Below are 9,254 nucleotides of genomic sequence, written 5' to 3'. Positions count from 1 at the left end.
CCAGCCGGCCCTTTACTTATGACACAGGCGCACGCTTGGCACTACTTTGTTGATGCACGTGCGGCTACTGCGCACACAATTCACAAACACAGAAAATAATTTTTTTTTGGTTTGGACTGGAGTGTACTTTCGGGGGTTACAGCACCCTTTAACGGTCAAGCCAGCCGGCCCTTTACTTATGACACAGGCGCACGCTTGGCACTACTTTGTTGATGCACGTGCGGCTACTGCGCACACAATTCACAAACACAGAAAATAATTTTTTTTTGGTTTGGACTGGAGTGTACTTTCGGGGGTTACAGCACCCTTTAACGGTCAAGCCAGCCGGCCCTTTACTTATGACACAGGCGCACGCTTGGCACTACTTTGTTGATGCACGTGCGGCTACTGCGCACACAATTCACAAACACAGAAAATCATTTTTTTTTTGGTTTGGACTGGAGTGTACTTTGGGGGTTACAGCACCCTTTAACGGTCAAGCCAGCCGGCCCTTTACTTATGACACAGGCGCACGCTTGGCACTACTTTGTTGATGCACGTGCGGCTACTGCGCACACAATTCACAAACACAGAAAATAATTTTTTTTTGGTTTGGACTGGAGTGTACTTTCGGGGGTTACAGCACCCTTTAACGGTCAAGCCAGCCGGCCCTTTACTTATGACACAGGCGCACGCTTGGCACTACTTTGTTGATGCACGTGCGGCTACTGCGCACACAATTCACAAACACAGAAAATAATTTTTTTTTGGTTTGGACTGGAGTGTACTTTCGGGGGTTACAGCACCCTTTAACGGTCAAGCCAGCCGGCCCTTTACTTATGACACAGGCGCACGCTTGGCACTACTTTGTTGATGCACGTGCAGCTACTGCGCACACAATTCACAAACACAGAAAATAATTTTTTTTTTGGTTTGGACTGGAGTGTAATTTGGGGGTTACAGCACCCTTTAACGGTCAAGCCAGCCGGCCCTTTACTTATGACACAGGCGCACGCTTGGCACTACTTTGTTGATGCACGTGCGGCTACTGCGCACACAATTCACAAACACAGAAAATAATTTTTTTTTTGGTTTGGACTGGAGTGTACTTTCGGGGGTTACAGCACCCTTAACGGTCAAGCCAGCCGGCCCTTTACTTATGACACAGGTGCACGCTTGGCACTACTTTGTTGATGCACGTGCGGCTACTGCGCACACAATTCACAAACACAGAAAATAATTTTTTTTTTGGTTTGGACTGGAGTGTAATTTGGGGGTTACAGCACCCTTTAACGGTCAAGCCAGCCGGCCCTTTACTTATGACACAGGCGCACGCTTGGCACTACTTTGTTGATGCACGTGCGGCTACTGCGCACACAATTCACAAACACAGAAAATAATTTTTTTTTTGGTTTGGACTGGAGTGTACTTTCGGGGGTTACAGCACCCTTAACGGTCAAGCCAGCCGGCCCTTTACTTATGACACAGGTGCACGCTTGGCACTACTTTGTTGATGCACGTGCGGCTACTGCGCACACAATTCACAAACACAGAAAATAATTTTTTTTTTGGTTTGGACTGGAGTGTACTTTGGGGGTTACAGCACCCTTTAACGGTCAAGCCAGCCGGCCCTTTACTTATGACACAGGCGCACGCTTGGCACTACTTTGTTGATGCACGTGCGGCTACTGCGCACACAATTCACAAACACAGAAAATTATTTTTTTTTGGTTTGGACTGGAGTGTACTTTCGGGGGTTACAGCACCCTTTAACGGTCAAGCCAGCCGGCCCTTTACTTATGACACAGGCGCATGCTTGGCACTACTTTGTTGATGCACGTGCGGCTACTGCGCACACAATTCACAAACACAGAAAATAATTTTTTTTTGGTTTGGACTGGAGTGTACTTTCGGGGGTTACAGCACCCTTTAACGGTCAAGCCAGCCGGCCCTTTACTTATGACACAGGCGCACGCTTGGCACTACTTTGTTGATGCACGTGCGGCTACTGCGCACACAATTCACAAACACAGAAAATCATTTTTTTTTGGTTTGGACTGGAGTGTACTTTCGGGGGTTACAGCACCCTTTAACGGTCAAGCCAGCCGGCCCTTTACTTATGACACAGGCGCACGCTTGGCACTACTTTGTTGATGCACGTGCGGCTACTGCGCACACAATTCACAAACACAGAAAATAATTTTTTTTTGGTTTGGACTGGAGTGTACTTTCGGGGGTTACAGCACCCTTTAACGGTCAAGCCAGCCGGCCCTTTACTTATGACACAGGCGCACGCTTGGCACTACTTTGTTGATGCACGTGCGGCTACTGCGCACACAATTCACAAACACAGAAAATAATTTTTTTTTGGTTTGGACTGGAGTGTACTTTCGGGGGTTACAGCACCCTTTAACGGTCAAGCCAGCCGGCCCTTTACTTATGACACAGGCGCACGCTTGGCACTACTTTGTTGATGCACGTGCGGCTACTGCGCACACAATTCACAAACACAGAAAATCATTTTTTTTTTGGTTTGGACTGGAGTGTACTTTGGGGGTTACAGCACCCTTTAACGGTCAAGCCAGCCGGCCCTTTACTTATGACACAGGCGCACGCTTGGCACTACTTTGTTGATGCACGTGCGGCTACTGCGCACACAATTCACAAACACAGAAAATAATTTTTTTTTGGTTTGGACTGGAGTGTACTTTCGGGGGTTACAGCACCCTTTAACGGTCAAGCCAGCCGGCCCTTTACTTATGACACAGGCGCACGCTTGGCACTACTTTGTTGATGCACGTGCGGCTACTGCGCACACAATTCACAAACACAGAAAATAATTTTTTTTTGGTTTGGACTGGAGTGTACTTTCGGGGGTTACAGCACCCTTTAACGGTCAAGCCAGCCGGCCCTTTACTTATGACACAGGCGCACGCTTGGCACTACTTTGTTGATGCACGTGCAGCTACTGCGCACACAATTCACAAACACAGAAAATAATTTTTTTTTTGGTTTAGACTGGAGTGTAATTTGGGGGTTACAGCACCCTTTAACGGTCAAGCCAGCCGGCCCTTTACTTATGACACAGGCGCACGCTTGGCACTACTTTGTTGATGCACGTGCGGCTACTGCGCACACAATTCACAAACACAGAAAATAATTTTTTTTTTGGTTTGGACTGGAGTGTACTTTCGGGGGTTACAGCACCCTTAACGGTCAAGCCAGCCGGCCCTTTACTTATGACACAGGTGCACGCTTGGCACTAATTTGTTGATGCACGTGCGGCTACTGCGCACACAATTCACAAACACAGAAAATAATTTTTTTTTTGGTTTGGACTGGAGTGTACTTTGGGGGTTACAGCACCCTTTAACGGTCAAGCCAGCCGGCCCTTTACTTATGACACAGGCGCACGCTTGGCACTACTTTGTTGATGCACGTGCGGCTACTGCGCACACAATTCACAAACACAGAAAATAATTTTTTTTTGGTTTGGACTGGAGTGTACTTTCGGGGGTTACGGCACCCTTTAACGGTCAAGCCAGCCGGCCCTTTACTTATGACACAGGCGCATGCTTGGCACTACTTTGTTGATGCACGTGCGGCTACTGCGCACACAATTCACAAACACAGAAAATAATTTTTTTTTGGTTTGGACTGGAGTGTACTTTCGGGGGTTAAAGCACCCTTTAACGGTCAAGCCAGCCGGCCCTTTACTTATGACACAGGCGCACGCTTGGCACTACTTTGTTGATGCACGTGCGGCTACTGCGCACACAATTCACAAACACAGAAAATCATTTTTTTTTTGGTTTGGACTGGAGTGTACTTTGGGGGTTACAGCACCCTTTAACGGTCAAGCCAGTCGGCCCTTTACTTATGACACAGGCGCACGCTTGGCACTACTTTGTTGATGCACGTGCGGCTACTGCGCACACAATTCACAAACACAGAAAATAATTTTTTTTTGGTTTGGACTGGAGTGTACTTTCGGGGGTTACAGCACCCTTTAACGGTCAAGCCAGCCGGCCCTTTACTTATGACACAGGCGCACGCTTGGCACTACTTTGTTGATGCACGTGCGGCTACTGCGCACACAATTCACAAACACAGAAAATAATTTTTTTTTGGTTTGGACTGGAGTGTACTTTCGGGGGTTACAGCACCCTTTAACGGTCAAGCCAGCCGGCCCTTTACTTATGACACAGGCGCACGCTTGGCACTACTTTGTTGATGCACGTGCGGCTACTGCGCACACAATTCACAAACAGAGAAAATAATTTTTTTTTTGGTTTGGACTGGAGTGTACTTTGGGGGTTACAGCACCCTTTAACGGTCAAGCCAGCCGGCCCTTTACTTATGACACAGGCGCACGCTTGGCACTACTTTGTTGATGCACGTGCGGCTACTGCGCACACAATTCACAAACACAGAAAATAATTTTTTTTTTGGTTTGGACTGGAGTGTACTTTCGGGGGTTACAGCACCCTTAACGGTCAAGCCAGCCGGCCCTTTACTTATGACACAGGTGCACGCTTGGCACTACTTTGTTGATGCACGTGCGGCTACTGCGCACACAATTCACAAACACAGAAAATAATTTTTTTTTTGGTTTGGACTGGAGTGTACTTTCGGGGGTTACAGCACCCTTAACGGTCAAGCCAGCCGGCCCTTTACTTATGACACAGGCGCACGCTTGGCACTACTTTGTTGATGCACGTGCGGCTACTGCGCACACAATTCACAAACACAGAAAATAATTTTTTTTTTGGTTTGGACTGGAGTGTACTTTCGGGGGTTACAGCACCCTTAACGGTCAAGCCAGCCGGCCCTTTACTTATGACACAGGCGCACGCTTGGCACTACTTTGTTGATGCACGTGCGGCTACTGCGCACACAATTCACAAACACAGAAAATAATTTTTTTTTGGTTTGGACTGGAGTGTACTTTCGGGGGTTACAGCACCCTTTAACGGTCAAGCCAGCCGGCCCTTTACTTATGACACAGGCGCACGCTTGGCACTACTTTGTTGATGCACGTGCGGCTACTGCGCACACAATTCACAAACACAGAAAATAATTTTTTTTTGGTTTGGACTGGAGTGTACTTTCGGGGGTTACAGCACCCTTTAACGGTCAAGCCAGCTGGCCCTTTACTTATGACACAGGCGCACGCTTGGCACTACTTTGTTGATGCACGTGCGGCTACTGCGCACACAATTCACAAACACAGAAAATAATTTTTTTTTTGGTTTGGACTGGAGTGTACTTTGGGGGTTACAGCACCCTTTAACGGTCAAGCCAGCCGGCCCTTTACTTATGACACAGGCGCACGCTTGGCACTACTTTGTTGATGCACGTGCGGCTACTGCGCACACAATTCACAAACACAGAAAATATATTATTTTTTTAGCACTTGGGGGGAGCACCCCTGATGGACAGAGCACCCCCTGGACAACACTACAGCACTCCTTTAGGACTGGGACACTGCACAGGACTTTGGAGTGGACACAGCCCCTATGGAGAACTGACTGCACAACACAGTCCAGCCAGCCCCTATGGACTTTGAAGTAGTGGACACAGCCCCTATTAACAACAGCAGCACAGCACAACACAGCCAGCCCCTATGGACTTTGAAGTAGTGGACAACAGCAGCACTACACTACACTACACTACACAGCCCTAACTCCCACCCTCCCTCTTCACTGTCCACAGCCGAGTGAGAAAATGGCGCCGACGCGGGTACCTTATATAGGATCCAAAACCCGCGAGACTCGGAAGGCGGGATGACGTTTTGCCTCGATTTCAGATCCGAGACAGGCGGGAAAAGTCGAGCCTGACTCGGATCGGACTCGGATCGGGGGGGCTCGGGGGGGTTCGGATTTCAGAAATCCGAACCCGCTCACCCCTAATGTAAACATGAGGACGGGATGTACTAAAGTGAAAAATGCAGTAAAATTACAGCATTTTCAATATGTACAAGCACTGGAATGTGATGCATTCTGGTGCTTCGTCCCATTGGGTAATGCCATCTTCTGGTGGCATTACCCAATAGAAGCCTATATGGACTTCTTTTCGGGATGCTTCCCCTGAGAGGGATCCAATAAGATTCCTCCCATCTTCCCCCAGGGCCCGTGTCCTTCTGTGACGCCAGAGGGACTTTTGTGTATTAAACCCGGATGTCCCTCTATGCTAGGGCATCACAAAGGACAGCTCTTATCGGGAGAGCTGTCCTTTGTGATGTTCATCTCATTTCTAACTACATACCGCGGTAATCAAGCGCGATATGTACCCAATGAGAGGCGGGATGTACTGCATCGCAAATGCAATGCTTAGAAAATCCCGCCTTCAATGACTTCTGATTGTAAGGTTATATCAGGAGGAGGTTGGCATTGAACCAGCTGAGCTCCAAATGTCCCTAGACACTAAGTTAATCTTGAATACATATGGGAAAATGTGTAATGTTAATTAATATATTCTATATGATAATGTTACTGCCCTCCCCCACTGAGAAACAGGACATTCATTTTGTATGGAACATAATTAAGCCAATCACTAGACACCAACAATTGTCACAAGGCAACTGCCTATTAATGGGAGACAACAGCCGCTTTGGCACTTATTTTTCTTTATTCTTGGGGGATATTGTCTGTGGGTGCTAGTATATGTTATTAGGCAAATTTACTAAGCTCTGGAAAGTGATAAATTGAAGAATGATAAACTACCAACCAATCAGCTCCTGTAATTTTTCAAACACAGCCTGTAAAGTGACAGTTAGGAGCTGAGTGGCTGGTAGTTTATCACTTTCCAATGTATTACTTTCCAGAGCTTTGTACATCTCCCCATTGTGATTTATGATGGTAGATGTGACTTATTCTATACTGGAAATGTGGAAAGAGAAGGTATAAGAAATCTGGCAACCAGCAATATTCCAAACAGTGGGCCTGATTCACTACGGAACGCAAATGCGAATGCAATAGTAATTACGCACCCAGTTCAACTGCGATAGTATGCCCACTTCACCAACACACGTCTGTAATGTTTAGCAAGACTGCGAAAACATCGGTACAATCGAGTACCATCGCAGCCTCACTCACACTTGCACAAGCCCTGACCTTACTCAGAAATTGCTAACTTCATTGCATGCTATCAGGCCTCAGGCTGCGTATGTCATCACAGTGGATAATTTATGCACGCCCCTGAACGGCATTCAAACACACTGGCACGCCTGCGTTTCCCCAACCTCCCCCATCACCACCTACAAACGGCACTTCCTGTCAATCACTCTGCGATGGGTCTGCGTAGTCACTGCGATCACAGTCCCGATCACAGTGGCCGGTTCACGCACGCGCCCTGCGATGCATACGCATGCACAGTACACAACAATCGGCCAATTGTGTGCGTATTAGCAACTGCGTTCCTTGCTGAATCAGGCCCTGTGTACACTATTGTGTTTTCTTTTGTCAGGTAAGAGGGAATGGAGGGAGGACGTGAGCCCCACCTGGGCCCCTCCAGCAAGCCCGGGCCCAGGTAATTAGGTAATTACTACCTGACAAACCCCCCCCCCCCCCCAGTGCCCCTGCAGATTGCATTTTGGTTTAGCTAGATTGCTATAAAGAAAAGCGACTAGTGGGACAATATAACCCAGTCGCAACTATGTTGTTTTGAGTTCAAAAGGGTGTTTGAGCATAGAAAGATAATAAAATGTATAAAGTGAACTGTGTAGATGGTTGTTAATCAGCTACAGTAATTTGCAGGAATATATGATGTTATTAGTATCCTTTATTTATATGACACAACAAGTAGTCCACACCACCTTACAAAGTGCATAAACAAAAACCGTACGAATAAAACAAGAAAAAAGTGACTTACAGTACACAAAAATTAAAGTTTTGGCTGCTAATGCTAGTGGCTGTACTTATGGCTTTAAGGAGAGCAAATTTGGAGGCTAGTAAGAATTGTTAGAAACAACTAGCCTGCCCTTCTTTTTTGGCCGTATTCAGTACAAATAACAAGGGGCCTGCAACTGTACATAGGGCTGGGTCAATGTCCAAAGCAAAGAGGGCAGGAATATCCTTAATGAGGGAAACCCTAAAGGCTAGTTCTTCTTCCAAACACTCAATGTCCAGTAAAAGGAATACAAGTTATTAGGTGGCATTTTACCTGCTATTGCAACCTTGGCCATTTGCAAATCACTGTATTTGCCTCTCTTAGCAGCTGATGGTGACCTAATAACTTCAGCTGACTCCCAGTACACAGAGGATACTGTATATTAGGGTCACTATAGTGCAATGAGTGGACAGCAATTAGAGCAGTTCTTTGAACATTGCCAGTCTGTGGCAAAAATGCTGTGCCAGCTGCTGGCAGGTGAAGGTGATCTGCTATGGACCACAGAGGCACAGGCAAATGCAGGGGAGTTTCCGGTTGCCTGGAAACCCCCCTCCCAAGCCCACACCATGACCACAATAGAAATAGTAACATAATAGAATTTAACTAGTGCTGCATGTTCTCAGCATCACAAATTAAATAATTAGCACCACCTGTGGAGCTTATGATGTGTGTAACAGTATTTGTAAACAGATTGAGGGCCTGATTCAATGTGTTCACAGTGGATTGATTTTTTGCAACTGCGCATGCTTCTGAGTCGCACTGCACATGTTGAGGTTCATTACCGTAGTCACATGCTGCGAGTAACCCGTCCCTGGCAGAAATATGCCACCACAAACAGAGCTGAAGAAGCCTCAGAGCAGGGAGATCATCACCGGACCTCGCTGCAGGGGTAAGTAATGATGAACACCAGTGGCAGATCTGTTAATATCACTGCGATACTAAATTAAATATGCCGCTGGTATTTAGGTTTGTTGATAAATGGGGCCCAAAGTTTGAGGTGCTGAGTTGGCATCCAAGATGAAATGGAAGAAAGACACGCCTAATCCAATCTTCTTCTTCACTTGCCTTCTGAGCATTTTCTGATTGGCTGTATTTCTTATTTTACATCCTATTTAGTTTCCCAATAGTCATTTATACTCTATCAGAGGCCCTGATTCAGAGCCGGACGCTCTGACAGAGCGCTCGCTCTGAATCAGGGCCGTCCCTCTGAATTTAAGAGCGGCCTCCTGGCCGCTCGCATAGCTGTGGGTTACCACCCACAGCTATAGCGAGCGTCCATGATGATGGTCAAGACCATCACGACCATCGGGCTTGCGACGAGACCCTTGTGGTAGGGTCTCGTCTGCCGCAAGCCCTGGAGTGCTTTTGGCTCTATCAGAGCCAAA

This window comes from Taudactylus pleione, unplaced genomic scaffold, assembly GCF_031769625.1.
Source record: "Taudactylus pleione unplaced genomic scaffold, aTauple2 ptg000089l, whole genome shotgun sequence".
Classification (NCBI taxonomy): domain Eukaryota; kingdom Metazoa; phylum Chordata; class Amphibia; order Anura; family Myobatrachidae; genus Taudactylus; species Taudactylus pleione.
This window is presented reverse-complemented; position numbering follows the sequence as displayed.